The 22,818-nt window shown below is 43.0% G+C and overlaps 1 pseudogene; it reads left to right on the top strand.

Annotated features, from left to right (window-relative positions):
- The window catches only part of LOC133066602 (fatty acid desaturase 2-like protein FADS2B), a 43,652-nt pseudogene that overhangs the window by 6,392 nt on the left and 14,442 nt on the right, over nt 1-22,818 (top strand).

Raw genomic sequence — 22,818 nt, 5'->3', positions numbered from 1 at the left:
TAATATATAAAATCAAGGCTTAGATCTTCTCACCTGGAAAAGCTTACCTAGGAAAAGCCAGAAACAACCTATAAGTCCAACAAGAGGAATTGATTATATGGATTACAATACATCCATATGAAGCATGCTGCATGCTAAGTTGTGCTGAGTTGCTTCAGTCCTGTCTGACTCTGGGCAACCCTATGGACTATAGCCCAAGGCTCCTCTGTCCTTGGCGATTCTCCAGGCAACAATACTGGAGTCGATTGTCCTGCCCTCCTACTGGGGAATCTTCCCTACCCAGGGACTGAACCTGCATCTCTTATGTCTCCTGCGTTGGCAGGAGGGTTCTTTTCTGCTAGTGCCACCTGGAAAGTCCCAAGTTTTATATAAGTAAGTTGACAATATCTCTGGGCTCCACAAAAGATGTAAACACAATCTTGTGAGGTGTGCACAACAGTAGAATGTTCAGAACAAAGAAGTCAGGGTTATCACCCAATGTGCATGGTCAGCCACCTCCTTGTGTCAAAACATCACACTCTGAGAGGGACACTGAGAAACTCAAACTCTTCATCAGAGTAAAAATCCAATATGACAGGAAAAATATGACAAAAGCCAAGAGGAAATATAGCAAAATGTGTTTCAACTGCCTGGAAGAATGCAAAGGCGAAGAGAATAGAGCTGTGTGAAAGTCCAAAAGAGTCAGCCATGTGGAATCAACAGAGGCAAGGCCAGGGCCAGGGAAGAGAGGATGTGTACAGAGGTGGAATACTTATCAGGTTCACATCGTGAGTAAGCACCAGCAGAACAGGTGTCCCGGCTTGGCCACATTCTTTGCTTAGCACAATCCTGGTCAATATGATGGCTTGAGGATGAGAAGAGGAGGAGAAAGAGAGGATGAAGGGTGTGGGAAGTAAAGAATGAGATAAGAGAAGGAGGAGGGGGAGAAAGTGTCTTGAGTTCTGAGTGAAGGACTCTGGATTTTACCATCACTGTAGGTCTTCTTCTCCTCCCACTGCAGGTAATGACACATCTCTAGCCCAGCATCCCTCCCTACACCCAGTCCTACAAGGAAACCAACCAGGATTCTGAGCTGCTTGTAAAAGGAAAGCTCTCATCAGTAATAACTGCATCTTTTGTGGGCTGTGAACATTTTTCTTTAAATTAAACTTTAATTTGATTCTCATTTGAATGATGGTTCAAGTTGAAAAACAGGTACAAGAGTAAAGAGACAAGGGCAGTTAAAGTGCTAATGGGTGACAATGGCCATGAAGAGGGACTCTTTTTCAAACGCCAGTATGGTGGTTAAGTAAAGGTTGAAGATCAAGAAGAGTAAGTCAAGGCAGAATGGATACAGGTATCTGAATGGCTGAATCCCTTTGCTGTCCACCTGAAATGATCACAACATTGTTAATAGGCTATGGTCCTATGTTAAAAAAAAAAAAAAAAAAAAAAAAAAATTAAAGAGTCAAAATGAAGGAAGGAGTCCAGGGAACAGGCTGAAGTCCTGAATAAGGCACTGACAACAGAAATGAGGATGAGGGGATGGATAACCAGGAGACATAACTTAAAACAGGGGATAAGTGGCTGGGTAAGTAAGCAGGAGTAAGGAGTCTAAACTGCCTGATAGATGACTCATGTAGGTAGGTGGGTGGTAGTTGCCATTATGAGGTAATGAAGCCAGGAAGATGAACATGTTCGGTGGGGACAGTGGAGATAGAGAGTCTGGACTGGAGTTCAGGTAAGTATATCACAGGAAAAAATCTCAAATAATGAAAGTTCTCAAATAATAGAGTGAGTTATGGCAAAAAAAGAATAACCCTCTGTTTATCCCTGAGGGTGGAGGGGAATCTTGGTGACTTCATGTAAACATTCTCCACTCCAAAGTGGATCTTTTCCAGAACGAAGGCACAGACTGTATTCTCCCCATAAATCAGCCTACTCAAAAATTGTGATCTTCCAGAAATACGAGGGACCTTGATTTAGCATTTGCCTTGAAACAGGTCAGATCTGAGAAGGAACCAGAAGAGAAATTACCCAAAGATGTAGGAATGGATGTCCTCCATTGGGTATTGAATATTCTGGTGAGTTTCTGTTTCTTTGGCTGTGCTGCAAGGCGTGGGGGACCTTAGTTGCCCAACAGGGATGGACCCCACACCCCTCCATTGGAAGCATGGAGCCTTAATCACCAGACTGACAGGGAAGTCCCCTGGTGAACTTTTTGAGATAAGTAAATCAAAATCTATGTTCTAGTTATATTGATTTTGTGACTATATACATATATTCACTATGGGTGCTTTTCTTTTTTCTGAATTTGTGGAAATTTCAACCTACTTCAGATGAACCAAATAATAATTATACAAAAATATCATCATTTAATGGCATCTGATTCCAAAGCTTAAGCTCTTTGATGTTAAGCTAAGTCTTCAGCAAGGTTTTGTAATGACTGAATAAATGAATGAAGGAATGAATGAGCCCATGTGGGAGAATAAGTAGTATCCACAGTTAGAAAACAAAACGAGTCTTGAGAGATTAAGCATTTTCCAAATATAAACAACATCCTGCACTGCTCCCTATGCTGTATTTTGGTGTAAATTTTTTTTTTTTTTTGAGTTTTTTTTTTTTTTTTGAGTTTTTTTTTATTATTATTATTATTATTAATTTTTTCCAGTGGGTTTTGTCATACATTGATATGAATCAGCCATGGATTTACATGTATTCCCAATCCCGATCCCCCCTCCCACCTCCCTCTCCACCCGATTCCTCTGGGTCTTCCCAGTGCACCAGGCCGGAGCACTTGTCTCGTGCATCCCACCTGGGCTGGTGATCTGTTTCACCATAGATAGCATACATGCTGTTCTTTTGAAATATCCCACCCTCACATTCTCCCACAAAGTTCAAAAGTCTGTTCTGTATTTCTGTGTCTCTTTTTCTGTTCTGCATATAGGGTTATCGTTATCACCTTTCTAAATTCCATATACATGTGTCAGTATGCTGTAATGTTCTTTATCTTTCTGGCTTACTTCACTCTGTATAAGGGGCTCCAGCTTCATCCATCTCATTAGGACTGGTTCAAATGAATTCTTTTTAATGGCTGAGTAATATTCCATGGTGTATATGTACCACAGCTTCCTTATCCATTCATCTGCTGATGGGCATCTAGGTTGCTTCCATGTCCTGGCTATTATAAACAGTGCTGCGATGAACATTGGGGTGCACGTGTCTCTGGTATAAATTTTATAGGCACACACTTTGATTGATTGCAGAACAAGATTTGGCAAATAGAGTGTCTCCTGGATTTCAACCCACACGTGCCCTCTAGGCAAAGTGCCTTGATACAGGGCACAGCTTGTATACAGTAGTTAAATTTTAAGGACATGATTCTTCTCAGGCCTTCTCACTTTACATACTTGTCTCTCCCAATTTTGAACCAGTCCATTGTTCCAAGTCTGGTTTGAACTGTTGCTTCTTGGCCTGCATACAGGTTTCTCAGGAGGCAGGTAAGATGGTCTAGTACTCCCATCTCGTTAAGAATTTTCCACGGCTTGTTGTGATCCACAAAGGATCAGAAGAAACAGTAAACCTAGAGGAATATTAGTGTAGTCAGTGAAGCAGATTTTTTTTTATTTTTATTTTTTGGAATTCTCTTGCTTCTTCTATGATCCAACAGATATTGGTAATTTGATTTTTGGTTCCTCTGCCTTTTCTAAATCCAACTTGTATATCTGGAAGTTCTCATTTCATGTACTGTTGAAGCCTAGTTTGAAGGATTTTGAGCATTACCTTGCTAGCATGTGAAATAAGAGCAATTATGTGGTACTTTGAATGTTCTTTGGCATTGCCTTTCTTTGGGATTGGAATGAAAATTGACTTTTTAAGTCCTGTGACCACTGCTGAGTTTTCCAAATTTGCTGGCATATCGAGTGTAGCACTATAGTAGCATTATCTTTTGGGATTTGAAGTAGTTCTACTGGAATTCCACCACCTCCATTAGCATTAAAACACCTCCATTAGCATTGTTCATCCCAATGCTTTCTAAGGACCTCTTGACTTCACATTGCAAAATGTCTGGCTCTAGATGAATGACCATACCATCGTGGGTTATCTGGATCTCTAGAGTTTTTTTGTATAATTCTGTTTATTCTTGCCACATCTCCTTAATATCTTCTTTTCTGTTAGGTCTTTACCATTTCTGTCCTTTTTTTTTTTTTTTTTTCATTTCTATCCTTTTTATGCCCATCTTTGCATGAAATGGCCCCTTGACATTTCCAATATTGTTGAAGAGATCTCTAGTTTTTTCCCATTCTATCATTTTCCTCTACTTTTTGCTTGCATAACAATGCTTTCTTATCTCTACTTGCTATTCTCTGGAAATCTGCACTCTGATGGGTATCTCTTTCCTTTTCTCCTTTGCCTTTCACTTCTCTTCTTTTCTCAGCTATTTAAGGCCTCCTCAGACACCATTTTACCTTTTTGCATTTCTTTTCCTTGGGGATGATTTTGATCATCATCTGCAGGACAATGTTACAAAGCTCTGTCCACAGTTCTTCAAGCACTCTGTCTGTCAGATCTTATGCCTTGAATTTATTTGTCACTTCCACTGCATAACTGCAAGTTCATACCTGAATGGCCTAGTGGTTTTCCCTACTTTTTTCAATTTAAGTCTGAATTTGGCTATAAGGAGTTCATGATCTGAGCCATAATCAGCTCCTGGTCTTGTTTTTGCTGATGTATATAGCTTCTCCATCTTTGGCTGCAAAGTATATAATCAATCTGATTTCAGTATTGACGATCTGGTGATGTCCATGTATAGAGTCATTTCTTGTGTTGTTGGAAGAGAGTGTTTGCTATGACCAGTGCATTCTCTTGGCAAAAATTTGTTAGCATTTGCCTGGCTTCATTTTGTACTCCAAGGCCAAGCTTGCTTATTACTTCAGGTATCTCTTGACTTCCTACATTTGCATTCCAATTCCCTATGATGAAAAGGACACCTTTTTTTTTTTTTTTTTTTTTTTTTTTTGGTGTTAGTGTTAGAAGGTCTGGTAGGTCTTCAGAGAACCATTCAACTTCAGCTTCTTCAGCATTAGTGGTCAGGGCATAGATTTGGATTATTGTGATACTGAATGGTTTGCTTTGGAATCAAACAGAGATCATACTCTCATTTTTGAGACTGCACCCAAGTACTGTATTTTAGACTCTTTTGTTGACTATGATGGCTACTCCATTTCTTATAAGGGATTCTTGCCCACAGTGGTAGATACATTGTTCATATGAATTAAATTCACCCATTCCCATACATTGTAGTTCACTGATTCCTAAAATGTTGATGCTAACCCTTGCCATCTCTTGCTTGACCCCATCCAGTTTACTTTGGTTCATGGCCCTAACTTTCAAGATCCCTATGCAATATTGTTGTTTACATAATTGGACTTTACTTTTGTAATTAAACACATATATAACTGGGTGTAATGTCTGCCTTGGCCTAGTCTCGTATTCTTTCTAGAGCTATTTCTTCATTCTTCCCCAGTAGCATACTGGATATCTACTTACCTGGGGAGCTCATCTTTCAGCGTCATAGCTTTAGCCTTTTCATACTTTTCATGGGATTCTTGAGGCAAGAATACTGAAGTTGTTTGCCATTCCCTTCTGACCACATTTGATCACAACTTTCCACCATGGCCCATCCGTCTTGGGACCCTAACTTTGAAAGGCTTGAGACTGTGGGATATGAGTCTAGGCCAGTTACCAAACCTGTCTGTGGTTCAGTTTCTCTCTCTGTAAAATAGCAACAATAGAACCAACCACATAATTGTTATTGGGAGATTACTGAGAGTTAAAGGCATTTAAAGTGCTTAGAACAGTGTCTGGAATGTAGCAAATATTCAGTAAACTTTAGATATTGTAATTATCATAAGCTCAACAGTCACACAAGTAATTTACTAGCCTCTAAATTTACAGAATTATTTAGGGCAGGATGCCCTAGGCTAAAAAGAGGAAATGGTGCAGAGTTTAGTTGTTTTACCTAAATATTTTTTCTAAAGAAAAGAAATCCCATTCATGGCTGAGAGCTATAATTATTCACTATCTAAAACAGTGCTGATCACTGAAGGTAAAGATCTGATATGAATTTTCTTTGTGCATCTGTGATTACCCAGAGATATGTATGTAGACAATTGATGTTTGAGCACAGAACTGAATGTCAGGAAATACAGGTTAAAGTCCAGCTTCCATCACTTGCGGAGGACTTCACATTAACCACCCTCTGGGGTTCAGTGACCCCAACAGTACAGTGAACATGATGGTAAAATCAGGGAAGCGCCCTGTTGCTGTTGTTCAGTCGCTAGGTTGTGTCTGACTCATTGTGACCTCATGGACTGCAGCACAGCAGGCTTCCCTGTCCTTCACCATTTCCCGGAGCTTGTTCAAACTCATATCCATTGAGTCAGCAATGCCCATCCAGCCATCTCATTCTCTGTCATCCCCTTCTCCTTGTACCTTCAATCTTTCCCAGCATCAGGGTCTTTTCCAATGAGTCAGCTCTTCCTATTAGGTGGCCAAAGGATTGGAACTTCAGCTTCAACATCAGTCCTTCCAAGGAATACTCAGGACTGATTTCCTTTAGGATGGACTGGTTGGATCTCCTTGCAGTCCAAGGGACTCTCAAGAGTCTTCTCCAACACCATGGTTCAAAAGCATCAATTCTTCAGTGCTCAGACTTCTTTATAGTCCAGTTTTCACATCTATACATGACTACAGGAAAGACCATAACTTTGACTAGACAGACATTGTTAGCAAAGTAATGTCTCTGCTTTTAAATACGTTGTCTGGGTTTGTCACTGCTTTTCTTCCAAGCATCAAGCAAAGTTTAATTTCATGGCTGCAGTCACAATCTGCAGTGATTTTGGAGCCCAAGAAAATAGAGTCTGTCACTGTTTTAATTGTTTACCCCATCTGTTTGTCATGAAATCATGGGACCTGTTGCGATTATCTTCATTTTTGAATGTTGCATTTTAAACCAGCTTTTTCACTCTCCTTTTCACCTTCATCAAGAGGCTCTTTAGGTCTTCTTTGCTTTCTGCCCTAAGGGTGTCATCTGCGTATGAGAGGGTATTGATATTTCTCCCAGCAATCTTGATTCCAGCTTCTGCGTCATCCAGCCCAACATTTCTCATTATATACTCTGCATAGAAATTAAATAAGCAGGGTGACAACATACAGCCTTGATGTACTCCTTTCCCAATTTGGAACTGTCAAGCGATTGTATGCTCCTCGGTTCTTTGTCTTGTCACAACAAATATTTGAAGTGACGGACATTAAAGCCCCTTGGTGGGTCACAGCTCTCGAAGGACAGACCGTGTTATAACTCTCAGGTCTCAAACAGACCGTGTTATAGCTCTTAAATAAATCAGTGTTACAGCTCTATTTATTTAGATAATAGCAGGAAAATCCATCTTTGAGGCATGAGGGCACTTCGATCCAAAGACGAGAAGAGAAGATCGCCCCATCGTGCGGGAGAGGGAGGGAGCAAAAAGGAGAGAAGAGGGCTTTGGCTCCTCTTTTTATATGTTTCTCTGTCCCTGGGCCTGTCATATGTAAATTGGACTTAGGCAGGAGCGTTGTTTGTTTTACCTGAGGTTCTCACTCCGGTCCTCGAACCTTCCTTTGTTCTATTTTTGCGGGCTTTCCCTTCCAGGTCTTTTAGCCACTGCCATTTTGGACTCTTTTTCCCTATTCTAACTACCTAACATTCTCCCCTGAAAAGATGGGAGGCCCAATTCTTTGGGAATAGGGGCGTCGAGGTCTCTCTGGCTACTTCCTGCTGAACTGGGATGGTGAGGGGCATTGGGCCTCCCCCTCTTGCTAGTTTCAGGCCTCAGAGTCCTTATAGCGGTGTCCATCTAAGGGTGACTGATGTTTTCTGTGGTTGGCTGTAGTTTTATTTTTGTTGAACTGGCGCTGCATGTCGTAGCTTGACCTGGGCAGAGACAAGATAGGTCAGGCAATTGACAGTACATGGAACAGTCATTAGCAGCGTCAGTATGGCATAACAAGGACTAGCAGGGGCATTAGCCAATTTTAAATTCACATCGCCAGGATGGCTCAAGTCCCTCCTTGTTCAGGGATCAGAAGATCTATCTCCTGTCTGTTTTGGAGTATTATTTTTACCAAGCTGTGTTGGTTCTTTAGAGCTGTCTTGAGAAGTCTTATCCCCAGAGACCAGATTGTGGGGTTGTTTATTAGAAGGGCACTCATTTGTAGTTCTGAATAGGTATCTGAGATCTCCCAGGGGCTCACAGGTGTATTGAGTGTCCTCTTCTGTTTTCTTCCATGGCTTGACTCATGAGTAGTGAATCCAGGAGTCATGTTCTGGCACCTTGACTGCTGTGGGAGTAGAAAGTATTACAGGGTAGGGGCCCTTCCATGTGGGCTGGAATTGAGCCTTTGGGGACTTATCTTTCCAGACTTTAATTAGGACTTGAGTCCCTGGAGCATATAGTGGCAAGTCTTTAGAGTCTTTTGGGTCCTGGTTCATACCCTACAAGCGTATATCCTGTTGGAATTGCCCAACGGCCATGGTATAAGACTGGAGGGTCTGAACCTCTGGATCCAGAAAGAGGTCATTGACATAAACAAAAGGTCTCCCATATAGCATCTCATAAGGACTAAAACAAACCTGTTCCTTAGGGGCAATACAGGTATTGCTATTGGTAAAGCCTCCTCCCATCCCAGGGAAGTCTCTTGGGTTATCTTTTTTATTGCTGATTTTAAGAATTGGTTGGCTCTTTCTACTTTTCCTGAAGACTGAGGCCTCCAGGCACAATGGAGATAATAAGTAATGCCCAATGCTTTAGAGATTCCTTGGGTGATCTTAGAAGTAAATGATGTCCCATTGTCACTTTGTAATGACCTGGGCAGACCAAACCTTGGAATGATTTCATGGAGTAGTTTTTTTACTACCTCCTCAGCCTTCTCAGTCCGGGTGGGAAAGCCTTCAATCCATCCTGTGAATATATCTATCATGACTAATAGATATTTATACCCTTGAGAAACTGGATCTGGGTGAAGTTCATCTGCCAGTCTTCTCCTGGATAAGCCCCACGTTGCTGGACAGGCTGGGCCAGCTGGGGTCTTCAAGCTCTTGGGGGTTGTTTAATTGGCAAGTGGGACAAGAGGAAACCACTTGTCTTATAGTTGTTTGGAAGCCTGATCCTCTGAAAGACCTTTTTAATAATCTTTGGAGGGCCTTTTCTCCTAAATGAGTGGTGGCATGTAAGGAGTTAACCAACTTCCATTGGAGGTTCCCAGGCAGAAAAAGGAGCCTCTCCTTTTGGAACCACCCCATATGATCTTCTTGAAAGCCCTCACTCTTAGCTCTAAGAGTCTCACCTTCAGTATATGAAGGAGTTTCTGGCAAGTTAGTCTGTGGAACTAAGGTGGCAATCCCTATTAGGTCATGGTTCTGTAACGCTGCTCTCTTAGCTGCCTGGTCAGCTGCTTGGTTCCCTCGTGCCACTTCAGTGCTCCCTTTTTGGTGTCCTTTACAGTGGGAGACTGAAACCTCAGTGGGCAAATGGACTGCCTCTAAGAGTCGAAGGATTTGATCATATTTTATTGGGGACACTCGGGTGGTCAAATGTCCCCTTTCTTTCCAAATAGCTGCATGTGCATGTAGCACCAGAAAGGCATACTTGGAGTCAGTATAAATGGCTATCCTTTTTCTTTTTCCCAGCTCTAAAGCTCGAGTCAGGTCTATGAGCTCAGCTAATTGGGCTGAAGTACCTGGCGGCAGAGGCTTAGCCTCTATGATCTCAAAATTGGAGACTACTGCATATCCAGCCCTTCTTTTTCCATCCAAGACAAAGCTGCTTCCGTCAGTGTACCAGATTTCTTCAGGATTGATCAGAGGATCTTCTGACAATCCCTCTCGGGGTTTTGTCCAGTGGTCCAAGCTTTCTAGACAGGAGTAAAAGGGGACAGAGCCCTTGGGGGTAGGCAAGAGGGTGGCTGGGTTAAGAACCTCACAAGGGGATATAGTGAGGCCTGGATTTTCCATCAATATTACTTGAAATCTGAGGATTCTTTAATCAGACATCCATAAATGGCCTCTCCCATTTAGGAGTTGTTTTACTTGGTGGCTGGTAAAAATAGTTACTTTGCCCCCAAAGGAGAGTTTTAAAGCATCTTCTATCATGATTGCAATAGCTGCAAGATTTCGAAGGCAGTGGGGCCAGCCTTGGGTGGTTGGATCAAGTCTCTTGGATAAGTAAGCTACAGGCTGTGGCTCAGATCCCAACCTTTGAGTTAACACTCCCAAGGCTATTCCCTCTTTTTCATGGACATAAAGTTGGAATGCTTTTTTTGGATCTGGCAACCTCAAGGCTGGTGACTGAGTTAAGGCCTGTTTTAGTGTAGCCTCTGCCTTCTTTTGAGGAGTTCCCCACATTAGTGGGATTGAATCATCTCGTCCCTTTAAGCTTTTATATAAGGGCTGGACAATTAGACCATAGTTGGGTTTCCAGATTCTACAGTACCCAGTTAGCCCCAGGAAACCTCGCAAGTGTTTTCGAGTCATGGGGGAAGGCAACTGGAGGATTCCTTGTACCCGATCAGAGGACAGCCTCCTGGACCCGTGTGTAACCTGAACTCCTAGGTAAGTGACCTTTGTCTTGACCATCTGTGCCTTAGCACGGGAGACTTTATATCTCCTTTCTGCCAAAAAGTTTAGAACCTGAATTGCATGTTGTTGGGCACTTTTCTCATCCGGAGAGCAGATTAGTAGGTCATCTACATATTGTAATATTTTCCCATTAGGTCCCAGGTCTAGATCTAGGAGATCTCGGCTAAGGGCCTGTCCAAACAAGTGGGGGCTATCTCTGAACCCCTGAGGTAATACTGTCCAAGTCATCTGTTGGTGTTTTTCTCCTGGGGCCTCCTACTCAAAGGCAAAAAGATATTGGGATTCTTTAGCCAGTGGTATGCAAAAAAAATGCATCTTTGAGATCCAAGACTGTAAACCACTTGGCACTGGGTGGGATTTCTCCCAAGATTACATAGGGATTGGGTACTGTGGGATGGAGGGGGACTACAGCTTCATTTATGATCCGGAGATCTTGAGCCATTCGCCAGGTTCCATCCTTTTTCTTTACTGAAAGGATTGGGGTGTTACATGGCGAACTGGTGGGACCAATAGCCCACAAGCAAGGAATTTATTTATTAAAGGCTGTAGTCCCTCCCGAGCCTCTCTTTTGAGAGGATATTGTTTCTGGTTAGGAAACCGAGTGGGGTCTCGAAGGACAATGATGACCAGTTCGGCTTGGTGGGCTCATCCAGGAATCCCCTGATCCCACACCTGGGGGTTAATTTTGTCCTCCCATAGTCTTTGTTCTCTCTCTATTGGAGAAGGTGTAATGGATTCTTCAGTAGTAACCAGAAGCTGTAGGGCCCTAGGGGCTGAAACGCTTCCCATCACAAGGGTGGTCCCAGTTTAGTGAGTTTGTCTCTTCCCATTAAGGGAGTAGGACACTCAGGGACCACCAGGAACTGGTGGGAAAATATCTGTGCATCCCAGCAACAAAGAAATGCTTGGGTGAATCTTCTAGTAGTTGCTTTTCCTGTAGCACTCAAAATGGTACAGGTTTGGGAGGAGAAGGCTCCGGAGTAGGAGATCAAGACAGAGTAGGTAGCCCCTGTGTCAACCAAGAAATTATCAGACCTACATGCCACATCCAGTTGCACCCTTGGCTCCAGCCCCATGATGGTTATCTGTGACAGGCGGGCTGGCTGGAGCGGGCCGCTTCAGTCCTCTTGAACCATCGTGAGGGAAGGCTTTGCGCTTGACCTTGAGGCTCTTGGGTCCTGAGGGCAGAGTGCCGCCCAAAGTCCCAGTTGATGGCATTTGTGCCAAGCTGTTCTAGGAGACTTGTCATGGTTAGGACACTCCTTGGCCCAATGCCCCACCTGTCTACAGATTAGGCATTTGCCTCATGCCTTGTCATTCAAGGGCTTGGGGTGTGCCATAGGGCTTCCCTGGAGGGCGGCCAGCATCTGGGCAGGCCTTGTCTCTTTCCTTCTCTCCCTTTCCTGGCCTTGGCCTCCTTCTCCTGTTCTCTGTTATAAAAGGTATTGGTGGCTGTCTGGATCATCTCATCTAGAGAGGCAGCAGAGTCCTGCTGCTGTAACTGTTGTAACTTAATTCTGATATCTGATGCACACTGGGACAGGAATCTGTCCTTTAAAATCACCTGTCCTTCGTAAGAGTCTAAGTCCAGATGGTAAACTTTTGGAGGGCCTCTTTTAGCCTTTCTAGAAAGGCAGTGGGGTTCTCATTGGACTCCTGAGTTATTGCTGAGACCCGGGCATAGCTGATTACTTTTTGCTGGGCTGATTTCAGTCCTGCCTTTATACAGATTAGAAAATGATCTCTTTCCCAGATGTGCTCAGGGTCATTATAATTCCAGTTAGGATCGGAGAAGGGGACGGCAGTTTCCCCTACTGGGTATCTATCACTTGACATGTGAAGCCCTGTTGCATACCTCTGGGCTTCCTTTAAGACCCTAGTATGTTCAGGGTCAGATAAAGTTTGACTAAATATGACCATGATGTCCTTCCATGTCAAGTCAAAGGCCAAGGTAATATGTTGGAACATATCTATGTATTTGCCTGGGTCATCTATATAGCTTCCCAGGTCTTGTTTGATCTGTCTTAGTTCTAAGAGAGAGAAGGGTTTATGGACTCGGGTTGGTCCAAATTCTCCTCCAGTTTCAACTAAGGGGCATGCTCAAGCTGGCTTTTGTAGAGGGGGTGCTCCCGGATATGGGGGCACTCTTGGATACAAGAAAGAAGCACCAGGCAACTCGGGAGCTGTGGGAGGTGAGCCTTCACGGGGGGGTTCTTTCTCTTGGTTGCCTGTGCCTAACACCATTTGCCTAGTGGGCTCCCTTTTAGGGCATACAACAGTCCCATACTTAAGACAGAGTTCCTTCATATCTCTCAGTCTGAAGAAAATTTGAACATAGGGGATCTCTGCCCATTTCCCTTGTCTTTTGCAGAATAATTCTAATTGCAGGATGGTATTGTAATTTAAAGTCCCATCCTCGGGCCAGTGTTCCTCGTCCCCCAGTGGATACCGTGGCCACGCAGTGGCACAAAAGAATTTTAAATGACTCTTCCTCAGAGCTAGAGGATCGAACAGCTTCCAGTTGTCAAGGATGCATCTCAAGGGCATCTGCCGGGAAGTGGACTGGTTATTTCCCATCTGAAAAACAGTCATGTTAGGGAGGAAAAGGAAAAGAAAAAACTCACAGACTTTTTGAAGCTTATCTTATCCAGTACTGTGGCAACCTGAGAGCCAGGTGTCCCCGGGTCAGGATGCAGATCTCCAGGCAGGCTGAGGCATGACAGCCTCCTAGAGATGGAATCCCCGGGCAGGTCAAGGCGTGACGGCCTCCCGAGAATTGAGCCCCTGGGCAGGTCGAGGCGTGACGACCTCCTGGAACCCTTGGAACTAGCGGATCCCCAAAAGGCTGAGGCGTGACAACTTTTCGAGGACCAGATCCCTAGGCAGGTCAAGGCGTGCTGACCTCCTGGGACCCCTGGACTGGAGTTTGGGTGTCCCCAAGATCTCCAGTGTGACCAGTGTTAGGTAAGACTAAGGGGTTGGATAGTATACAGTTCTTCCCTCCCAAGGCCAGCTATTTTCTGGTTATCCCTCTAGGAGATTGTAGAGGCAACATTGTGGGCCAGGATGGGGCTGAGGAAAGGAGCATGAAACAGGAAGGAAGGGGGACAGAGCACAACCTTTGGAAGAATGACATAGCACCAGAGCATAACATAAACCGATTAAAGTCAATTGGGTCCAATTGAGCAAATTTTAATCCCCAATCTGTAAGCCAATGTCTGGGATGATCCTCCCACTCATTAGCATATGAATTCGCCCCACTCGAAAAACTTAGTTAGGCCACATTCCATAACCGGTACCCTGTAGAATGGGCGCTTCTCTCTGAATCCTAGCAAATCCACCTCCCACTTATCGCTGTGTCTCTCACTGAATGTTTGCAATAAGACCTCAGAGCCTGAGCCAGGCATCCTGGGTTTTGGTTGGGCTCACGTCCTGGGAGAAAGAGCTGAAGGAAAAGAGGAAAAAGCAGTGGGAAAAACGTGCCAAGGAATCCCCTTCATAGGCTACTGGAAAATTTGCTAGATATCTGACTGGTGCTCACAGTTTTCAATGGCCTGATTCTTGGCACAGAGTAAGGACAGAAGAAACCCCACCGGCTTGGGTAACTGCTACTGGGGCTCAGCAGAGAGTGCCTTTAGGACATACTGAAGAATAGCCTCTCCAGAGTCCCTCTGGCACCCAGGGCCGCCCGCCTGTTCGTGGGGGGGGGGGGGGGGGGGGGTTCAAGGAAACGAGAAACGAGAGATTGTAATTGTTAGGCATGTCCTTCCAGCCATAGGAGCGAGGACCTCCTACCTTAACCAGAGGTCTTCTGGAATCTGAGGCTGATCTGCATGGGCTTTCTGCGGAGTTAGGTTTTCGCTGCCCCGGTTTCCAGCATGACAGGCCTTCCCCTGCGCTGGGTTTTCTTCGCGTTCCTCTCCTACCGCAGGAGCTTCGCTGAGTTGGGCTCCTGCTGCGCTAGGCCTCTTCCGCTTGGAGGTTGTTTCAGCCAGGTTTTATCTGAGTCACGGCACCATAGATGTCACGCGAGTGTATGCTCCTCGGTTCTTTGGCTCGTCACAACAAAAATTTGGAGTGACGGACATTAAACCCCCTTGGTGGGTCACAGCTCTCGGAGGACAGGCCATGTTATAGCTCTCAGGTCTCAAACGGACCGTGTTATAGCTCTTAAATAAATCAGTGTTACAGCTCAGTGTTACAGCTCTATTTATTTGGATAATAGCAGGAAAATCCATCTTTGAGGCGTGAGGGCACGTCGATCCAAAGACGCGAAGAGAAGATCACCCCATCGTGCGGGAGAGGGAGGGAGCAAAAAGGAGAGAAGAGGGCTTTGGCTCCTCTTTTTATATGTTTCTCTGTCCCTGGGCCTGTCTTATGTAAATTGGACTTAGGCAGGAGCGTTGTTTGTTTTACCTGAGGTTCTCACTCTGGTCCTCGACCTTCCTTTGTTCTATTTTCGTGGGCTTTCCCTTCCAGGTCTTTTAGCCACAGCCATTTTGGACTCTTTTTCCCTATTCTAACTACCTAACAGAACCACTCCATTGTTCCATGTCCAGTTCTAACTGTTGCTTCTTGTCCTGCATACAGGTTGCTCAGGAGGCAGGTAAGGCAGCCTGGTATTTCCAGCTATTGAAGAATTTTCCTCAGTTTGTTGTGATCCACATGGTCAAAGACATTTGCATAGTCAGTGAAGCAGAAGTAGATGTCTTTTGGAATTCCTTTGCTTTCTCTATGATCCAACAGATGTTAGCAATTTGATTTCTGGTTCCTCTGCCTCTTCTAAACCCAACTAGAAATCTGAATGTTCTCAGTTCACATACTGTTGAAGCCTAGCTTGGAGAATTTTAAACATCACTTTGTTAGCGTGTGGAATGATTGCAATTGTGCAGAAGTCTGAACATCCTTTCGTATTGCCTTTCTTTGGGATTGGAATGAAAATTGATTTTTCAAGTCCTGTGACCACTGCTGTGCTTCCCAAGTTTGCTGGCATAGTGAGTGCAGCATTTTCACAGCATCATCTTTTAGGGTTTGAATTAACTCACCTGGAATTATATCACCTCTGCTACCTTTGTTGGTAGTGATGCTTCCTAAGGCCCACTTGACTTCACACTCCAGCATGTCTGGCTCTAGGTAAGTGATCACAACACCATCATGGTTATCTGGGTCATTAAGATCTTTTTTGTGTAGTTCTTCTGTGTATTCTTACCACTTCTTCTTGATAACTTCTGCTTTTGTTAGGTCCATATGGTTTCTGTCCTTTATTATGCCCATCTTTGTATGAAATTTTCCCTTGATATCTCTAATTTTCTCAAAGAGGTCTCCAGTCTTTCCCATTCTATTGTTTTCCTCTATTTCTTTGCATTGATCACTGAGGAAGGCTTTCTTATCTCTCCTTGCTATTCTTTGGAACTCTGCATTCAGATGTGTATATCTTTCTTTTTCTCCTTTGCCTTTCACTTCTCTTCTTTTCTCAGCTATCTATAAGGCCTCCTCAAGTATCAGTTTGCCATTTTGCATTTCTTTTCCATGGGGATGATTTTGATCACCACCTCCAGTACAATGTTATGAACCACTGTCCATAGTTCTTCAGGCACTGTCTATCAGATCTTACACCTTGAATCTATTTCTCACTTCCACTGTATAACTGCAAGGGATTTACTTTAGGTCATACCTGAATGGCCTAGTGGTTTCCCCTACTTTCTTCAATTTAAGTCTGAATTTTGCAATAAGGAGTTCACGATCTGAGCCATAATCAGCTCCCTGTCTTGTTTTTGCTAATGTATAGAGCTTCTCTATCTTTGGCTGCAAAGAATATAATCAATCTGATTTCGGTATTGACGATCTGGTGATGTCCATGTGTAGAGTCATCTATTATGTTGTTGGAAGAGGGTGTTTGTCATGACCAGTATGTTCTCTTCGCAAAACTCTGTTAGCATCTGCCCAGCTTCATTTTGTACTCCAAGGCCATGCTTGCCTGTTATTCCAGGTACCTTTTAACTTCCTACTTTTGCATTCTAATCCCCTATGATGAAAGAAATCTAAGCGCTGAAGAATTGATGCTTTTGAACTGTGGTGTTGGAAAAGACTCTTGAGAGTCCCTTGGACTGCAAGGAGATTTCTACCAGTCTATTGTAAAGGAGATCAGTCCTGGGTGTTCATTGGAAGGACTGATGCTGAAGCTGAAACTCCAATACTTTGGCCACCTCATGTGAAGAGTTGACTCACTGGAAAAGACCCTGATGCTGGGGTAGATTGAACGTGGGAGGAGAAGGGGATGACAGAGGATGAGATGGTTGGATGGCATCACCATCTAAAGGGACATGAGTTTGAGTAAGCTCCAGGAGTTGGTGATGGACAGGGAAACCTAGCATGCAGCAGTCCATTTGGTTACAAAGTGTCGGACACAAATGAAAGACTGAACTGAACTGATGATGAAAAGGACATCTTTTTTGGTGTTAGTTCTAGAAGGTCTTGTAAGTCTTCAGAGAACCATCCAACTTCAGCTTCTTCAGCATTAGTGAGCAGAGCACAGGCTTGGATTACTCTGATATTGAATGGTTTCCCTTGGAAATGAACAGAATCATCTTTCATTTTTGTTTTTTTGTACCCAAGTACTCTATTTCAGACTCTTTTGTGGACTAGTACACTGTGTGATCTATTAAAGTTATCTATGGCCACCAGAATTCTGATGTTCATGGGGCCTCTAGAGATGAGCCCATCCAAACCTTTCTCCAGGCACTGGATCATTTAAAAGTTGTATCAGTGAGTTTGAAATGAATTTTCTTGCTTCTAGGATTATGTTCATAGCACTTTTTTATTATTATTTCAAATTTCTCTTCTCTTTTATATTTGAACAAACAAGTTTCCTTCTTATACCCTGGTTACTTCCTCAATAGTCTGAGTTTCAAACACATTATAGTTATTAAGCTAAGGAGATATTTCTTCCCAGGCCTTTCACTGGCTCTCGAGTATGTGCAAGTTTGTAAATCAGTGCTAGTACTTGACATACATACATAAGCACAGTACTTGTACACAGAATCAGGACTCCTCCAACCAATGGACACACACGCTAATACCACAGGAGACCCTGTATCATTCCTGTAGAGCTTCTGAGCATCTCACAGGTAATTCATTCTTTGAGCTAATCTAAGTGAACTCTTTCTTTCATAAAGGAATCTTTTGCACACGCTAAATAGCTGATAACATAGAAAGGAACAGAGGTCTGTATAGATAGCAAAGTCCCCCAAAGTATAATCAGAGACCAAACAGCACATTGATCTAAAAAGGCGACTGTTATGAATAGATACTCACGTCTACACATAAAGCGGACAACCAGCAAGGCCCTGCTGTTCGGCAGGGACCTACACTCGGTACCTCACAATGGCCGCCCGGGGACTGGGCTCTGAGGGAACAGTGCGTGTGGGTCACGTGCTGTGCACCTGACGGCAGTGCGACGCTGCTCGTCGCCCACACGTCAACGCGGCCTTTGTCTGAAAGGAGGAGACTTCTTATGGGGGCTTCCCCGGCAGCCCGGCCGTTAAGACTTCTCCTTTCAGTGCAGGGGCGCAGGTTTGATCCCTCGTCAGGGAACCAAGATCTCACATGCCTCACAGCAATAAATAAATAAAACATAAAATAAAAGCAATATTGCCACAAATTCAATACAGACTTCAAAAGAAATGATCTGCATCAAAGAAAAAATTTAATCAATCAGTTTAAAAAAGAGAATTTTTAGACTTGTGTATCTGTTCACTGAACCTCCCCCATCCCCCAAAAAAGAAGTAGATGATAAGCCCCACAGCAATTTGAGGAGAGTTTACAAATCACTACTCATCTGTCTCTTCTCCAGGAAAAAAATTTATCATAACTTGTTTTAAGCATTTTGATTTTAGTTAATTTTTTAAGGTTTCATTTTTTGTTTGAATTATGCCTAATTATATTTATTAAATAAATAAATGTCTATTCATCAAATTAAGGTATCATACATTGATAAAATAGATTAATAATTATGTTCGTCTGTGCTGCCACTCCACTGAAGGAACTAATTCCTTTCTTGCACGTTTATCTCACAGTCCCAGTTGGTGGAAGATTTCCAAGAACTGCGGAGGACATTAGAGACCATGAATTTGTTCAATGCCAACCTGGGGTTCTTCGTCCTTCACCTCGCCCAGGTCTTGATTTTGGAAGCCCTGGCTTGGGTAATAGTGTGGCATTTTGGCAGTGGCTGGCTTGTCACAATATTCATTTCTTGTCTTCTCACGGTTGCTCAGGTAAGTAGCTGTCCTAAGCCCAGGCAGCGGCTCTATGGGAAGCCTCAGAATTTTTTCTTCCCTCTTTACACTGGTGTCAGTGGCTGCCCGGCACTTCCTGGCAAGTTACTCATCAGTGTCTGACACCAGCAAGTTATCAAAACCCACTGGGCCCCAGTTCTCTCATCTGTAACACGGGGTAATGATTTTTTATGGAAATATTCTAAAAAAACTAAACAAGTTACTCTGTAGAGTGCCTAGCACAGAGACTGGCATGTGGTAAATATCCTTGACAGTTGCTACCCTTTGCCCAATAGTATCCACACAATGTCAGTAACTGAAGTTCCGTTCTGGGCCATGTAACCTTCACCTATATCTTTCATTCTTTAACCAACCAACATTTTTAATGGTTGTTCAATGATTTTACTAAGACTAGGGCACATATGTGAACTTACTTTGTTTACTTTTTAATCGCTCAGTTGTTTCCAATTATTTTAGACCCCGTGGACTCTAACTCACCAGGCTCCTCTCTCCATGGATTTCTTCAGGCAACAATACTGGAGTAGGTTGCCATTCCCTTTACCAGGGAATCTTCCTGACCCAGGGATCAAATCCGAGTCTCCCACATTATAGGCAGATTCTTTACCGTCTTAGCCACCATGAAGAAAGAAAGCCCCACATTAATTTATACCTATATATATATATATATCTCACTATTTATACACGCTATTTCATAATAAAAAATTCTACTAAAAAGAAGTTATATATCTGTACTTTTAAAAAAATTCCCTGAGACCCTTGCAAAAGCCTCATTTCACCAATATTTATCAATACACCAGTCTATGAAGAGAGTCTATTTATTATCCCATGATAATAGGATCATGGATTCTGCAGAAATGGCAATCAGCAACTGGCGTGTTGCAGGGCAATTGATAAATGCTTTGAATGAAGCACAGACTTCTGAAAATGGCATTCTATGCCCACAACTCTGTATTGGGGACACAAAGGGAAACACACCTGACCGTGCACTTGGGCAGCAGTCATCCAGTGGAGGAGATGGTCATTTAAATATCTAGACACGATACAAGGCAGAAGGGAAAGAAACAAGCATGTGCTGTTGGAGCAGAAAGAGGCATCTAATTCTAATTGAGGCAACTGGGGATGATTTCATGGAGAATTAACATCAATGTTAATTACCAAATTTTATATGCTAATTTTTTTCTTGAAAAGTCAGCTTGCTTTATTCTTTGAAAAGCAACTTTTGGAATCAAGAAAGGAAAAAAATATTTGACTGCTTAGCATTATCAGGAATTTTACATGTATTTTGCCTGCAAGACAGCTGAATGAGCAAGGTATAATGTTATAATCCCTGCTTCTCAGACAAAGAACTGAGTTCAGAGCTGCCGACTAGCTTGCCAAGAGTTGTATAACTTGTAAAGTGGTGAAGGACAGTTCAGAGCCCTAGTCAGCCTGACTCCAAATGCATCCTCCTTCCATTCCACACTGGACAATTCTGACAGTAGAGAGAACATTCTAGGCTTAGAGAGCCACCTGCGCAAAGGTGCAGGGACGGGAAAGCACTCAGCAAGTGTGACAGATACAGAGATCTCCACTGTTCTCATGGGGTCCCGAACCCACCAGCGGGCCCACTTATTGCTTTCTTCTTTCCTTGTCAGCTTCTCTGACTGCAACCCTGTCTCTTCCAGGCTCAGAGTGCATTTCTGCAACATGACATGGGACACCTATCCATATTTAAGAAGTCCAAGTGGAATCACCTGTTGCAAAAATTTGTGATGGGTCATCTCAAGGTACAGAATGTTCCAGGAGTATGATGGGATTCTGAAAGTCATCTCACCAAGTAGTGGTTTCTACATACACTTATCAGCAAAAAATGTTACTACACACTCCACAAGTAACTGTAAATATACTGACAATGCAGTGACTATATATAACACATTATAACATATATGCTAAAATTAGAATTTTAACTGTTTAGGAGGAAAGGTTTATTTTTATTAAGAAGTTCTGTTTTTTTCTTAGCCAATAAACTATTTGGCCCAATCCCTGGTACACCACTAAAGAAACACCTCTCAGGAGATATATCCTATAAAGTCATGAGTAGGGATATACTTAGAAGGGATCTGGACGTGTACCTCTGGGGGACTAGGGGAATCCAGCCAACCATTTTATCCCTGGGAGGACTATGTATAAATAAAAGAAAAGATGCAGAATAGAGAAAAGTTTAACAAAAGAGAGAAACCACAGAAAGTTAGATGGCTCTGTTTAAGAGTTCAGGGTTGCAAAACCCAGACTGCTGGAAAAAGCAGGAGCAGTTGGCCTTATCCCCCTCACATATGCTCCAGAAGGACAGGCACACTGTCCTATGCACCCCTGAAATGCAGTGCCTAGCAGAGTGCCTAACACGCAGTAGGCCTTCCATAAGCATGTGTGGAATGCATGAAGGAATGGATGGAGGAATGGAATGATGGGTGGAAACCTGATAACAGTACAAGGATTGATGACAGTCAGTTTCAGCCCTGGCTCTGATAATGCTCACTGTGCAACCCCGAACAAGTCAGATTCCATCTCTGGCTCTCAGAGTTCTCATCCCTAAAATTAGGACTTCAGCTGGATCTCAGCTTTTCTATGATGTTCTAGGATTCGGTGAGAAACCAAATGACAGAATGATCTCTGTTCATTTCCAAGGCAAACCATTCAGTATCACAGTAATCCAAGTCTAGCTAACTCTGCTAGCCTTTGCCCTGCTTCGTTGTGTACTCCAGTATTCTTGCCTTGATAACCCCATGAACAGTATGAAATGGCAAAACGATATGACAGTGAAAGATGAACTCCCAGGTCGGTAGGTACCTGCTACTGGAGAAGAGTGGAGAAATAACTCCAGCAAGAATGAAGAGATGGAGCCAAAGTGAAAACAATGCTGAGCTATGGATGTGACTGGTGCTGGAAGTAAACTCTGATACCATAGAGAGTGATATTGCATAGGAAGCTGAAATGTTAGGTCCATGAATCAAGGCAAATTGGAAGTGGTCAAACAGAAGATGGCAAGGGTGAACATTGACATTGTAGGAATCAGTGAACTAAAATGGACCAGAATGGGCGAATTTAATTCAGGTGACCATTATATCTATGACTGTGGGCAAAAACCCCTCGAAGAAATGGAGTAGCCCTCATAATCAACAAAAGAGTCCAAAATGCAGTACTTGGATACAATCTCAAAAATGAAAGAATGATCTCTCTTCATTTCCAAGGCAAACCCTTCAATATCACAGTAATCGAAGGCTATGCCACAAACATCAATGCTGAAGAAGCTGAAGTTGAATGGTTCTTTGAAGATCTACAAGACCTTCTAGAACTAACACCAAAAAAGATGTCTTTTTCATCATAGGGGACTGGTTGCAAAAGTAGGAAACCAAGAGACACCTGGAGTAACAGGCAAGTTTGACCTTGGAGTGAATGAAGCAGGGCAAAGGCCAACAGAATTTTGCCGAGAGAACACACTGCTCACAGCAAACACCCTCTTCCAACTTTATCACTCCTGTATATATTCCAAATATTTTCACTTTAACATGAAAGAAATATACAAATTATTAATATATTTTACATTTCTTTTTTCATTCTGAGCCTTTGAATCTAGTATGTATTATATACTTATACAGCCTGCCTCAATTCGAGTGGTCACATATTAAGTGCTCAGTGGCCACACGTAGATAATGGCTACTCTATTGAGCACCGCAGATCTAAAATATACATTTGAGGTTTTTGAGAAATGTCAGGTATGCAATAAAAACTATGACTATTGCTTATTCTTCTATAAATGATTAATGAAATATGGAAAGGGAAGAGAAATTGAATATCTCAATATGCCAGTATTCTACATACAGAATCTCA

This window comes from Dama dama, chromosome 1 (genome assembly GCF_033118175.1).
Source record: "Dama dama isolate Ldn47 chromosome 1, ASM3311817v1, whole genome shotgun sequence".
Lineage (NCBI taxonomy): Eukaryota > Metazoa > Chordata > Mammalia > Artiodactyla > Cervidae > Dama > Dama dama.
This window is presented reverse-complemented; position numbering and strand designations above follow the sequence as displayed.